Genomic DNA, 3,279 nt, shown 5'->3' on the forward strand with positions numbered 1-3,279 from the left:
CTGGCTGACACACAGTTAGAATGGTACTATCAGCTCGAGAGCTCTAACATCCACACATGGACTGATTTAGCGACAGCTTTCTACAAGCACTACTAGTATAATTCTGAATTGGCACCTACTCGGCTACAGTTGCCGAATATGACTATGGGATCTAAAGAAAACTTCAAAGAATATGCTCAAAAATGGAGAGATTTGGCTGGCAGAGTCAAACCCCCTATGACTGATCGAGAATTAGTGGACATGTTCATGAGCACACTGACTGGCCCATTCTACAGCCATCTATTAAGGAGTTCCTCATTGGGTTTCACTGAACTTATATTAACAGGGGAACATGTTGAAAGCGGCATTCGAAGTGGAAAGATACAGATGGCTACCTCTGATCCTCCGGAGACTCCTAATGTCATCACTGCTCCTCTGCCTAATCCTGACGAGACTGTCAATGCTGTGGAAGATGCTGATAGCGATTGCAACCTGGATAGCTGGATTTTCCCAACAATTGGTGACGGACTCGACAATTGGAAGGCTGAAGACACTATCCTGGTTTCCTTTAGTCAGGAGTAATTGTTATTGCTAGTTTAGCATTTTAAAGCATTGTGTCTATACCCAGGGCACAATAGCTAATTTTTTCAAGGGCTTTGTCATTTTCATAAGCATATTTACATTCAATGAATCAATGGACTTTTTGCATTCAAATATTGCGCTCTTTATCTTTCCTGTCATCTTTCAAATAAGCTATGTTTTTTTGCACACACTCACGTAACAATTTGCCGATCCATATCCACTTTGGATCCTGTTGGTAATAACTCTGCTACTGTGCATTATGACTTTGAAAATCCGATCTACCAAGCTGAGGATGGAAGTGAGGATTATGAGGTACCTGGAGAGTTTGCCAGACTATTACTATAACTATTCAGCCGCATGAGGCATCGATCGAAATTGTAAATCTGGACCACGTCGCCCGATTTAGCTCCCATTTGACCGCTACTTGCAAATCCATCTTCAAATTACTAAGACAAAATCAAGAAGTATCTCCAAGAACCTCCAATTCTGATACCACCAGTTGAAGGAAGACCTCTAATCGTGTATTTGACCGTGTTAGAATATTCAATGGGGTGCGTGTTGGGGCAACATGACGAGTCTGGTCGAAAAGAGCATGCAATATACCACCTTAGCAAAAAGGTACCGACTGTGAAACAAGATACCCACAGCTCGAGAAAGCTTGTTGTGCTTTGGCTTGGGCTGCTCGCCGCCTAAGACAGTAGATGTTGAATCATAACACCTTATTGATTTCTAAGATGGATCTTATCAAATATACATTTGAGAAACCTGCTGTCTCCTGAAAGAGCTATCACTGATAATGGTGCTAATTTGAACAACAAGATGATTACTGAATTCTGCATGCAGTTCAAAATAAAACACCATAATTCCGAAGTGGCGACTGGGTAATAAAGCGTATCATTCTACCACAAGGTGATTCTAGAGGCAAATGGACTCTCACATACGAAGGGCCATTTGTAGTTAAGAAGGTATTCTCTGGTGGAGCCATGATGCTTGCTACAATGGATGACGAAGAATCCCCGCATCCCGTGAACACGGACATAGTTAAAAAATACTACGCATGTACACCCGGCAAGTCGAAAACCTGAAAAGGCGGCTTGGGAAAAAAAGGGTATCCTGGTGGACTGAAAACCTAAAAAGGCGGTCCAGGCAAAAATTAGGGATTAAAGCGTATGACTATGTCCCGTTCTCGGTCAGCTTCACCCAAATCAAAGGGACTGAACAAGCCAATCACTTTTATCCGACAGTAGGAGATGAGAGGCTTGAAGACATAATGACAGTAGTGGAATTAAAATCGATGGGACTTTTTCGGCATAGCTTTCTCTTTGTTTCCTTGACAATTTCCTCTTACTAGGATTTCTGTCTCCCTGTACACAAATTGCCTGTTTATAGGCCCTCTTTCAAAATCAATACAACTTTATTTCCGAAAAAATGCTTTTGTTTTACTTTCTCTGTTTTGTTTGCATAAACGTCCATTGATTTAATTTGAATTGATATATGCATTTGAATATGATTGATGTTTACCGAAAAAACATGCATGAAATAACAATAACAGTTACTGAAAGACTTTAGGGTCGAGGGTAAAGTCTAACCATGCTTTCAATGAATCCGGTTGCAAATCCTTTCCCCAACAAAAATCAGCTATTTCCCAGGAGAGGTCGGCATCACCAGACAGACTGGTCATCTTTTCTACCATCAGACAGAAATCCAATACCCCGGCTGAGAAAGGGTCATCAATACAAATATCTCCAACCAGAATATGGGGATTTATTTTTCCCTGGCCAAACTTTTCGGATACAAAACTCATTCATACATCATTCCACATCATATACATGCATGCAATGTTCGCATTTATTTTCAGGCGCATAATTCATTCATTACATCACTTCAAAACATACACATGCATACCATGTTCGCAAGCATAAAACATCTCATGCATCATGACATTGCATGAAACTAACTTTATTTTTCAGGTTAATTATCCTCCTGATACAGTCAAAAGAAAGATCCATTCAGACGGATATCTTTATCGATTACGTTCAAGATTTAAGTACATCCCTCAGATATAGTCTATATGAACATTCATTCTGACAAGCATTCTGATATCCTCCTAATGGTGGCATCTTTAAGCCTATCCCAGACATTTACTGCAAATACAACAAATATTATCAGATACAGCCTAACGTACGGTTCATTCTGATTCAGCTCAACATATGACTCCTTCAACTCAGATGCGATCTAACGTACGATCCATTCTGACCTTCAGCAACTCCAATACGGTCTAACGTACGACCCATTTGGATCTTCAAATCCTCAGATGCTGCCTAGCGTACGGTACATTCCGGGGTGTAGTCTAGTGTACGACTACTTTCTTCTTCAGATACAGCCTAACGTACGGCTCATTCTGCAACTCCAATACGGTCTAACGTACGACCCATTTGGATCTTCAAATCCTCAGATGCTGCCTAGCGTACGGTACATTCTGGGGTGTAGTCTAGCGTACGACTACTTTCTTCTTCAGATACAGCCTAACGTACGGCTCATTCTGCAACTCCAATACGGTCTAACGTACGACCCATTTGGATCTTCAAATCCTCAGATACTGCCTAGCGTACGGTACATTCCGGGGTGTAGTCTAGCGTACGACTACTTTCTTCTTCAGATACAACCTAACGTACGACTCATTCTGCAACTCCAATACGGTCTAACGTACGACCCATT

The sequence above is a fragment of the Lathyrus oleraceus genome, chromosome 1 (genome assembly GCF_024323335.1).
Source record: "Lathyrus oleraceus cultivar Zhongwan6 chromosome 1, CAAS_Psat_ZW6_1.0, whole genome shotgun sequence".
Classification (NCBI taxonomy): domain Eukaryota; kingdom Viridiplantae; phylum Streptophyta; class Magnoliopsida; order Fabales; family Fabaceae; genus Lathyrus; species Lathyrus oleraceus.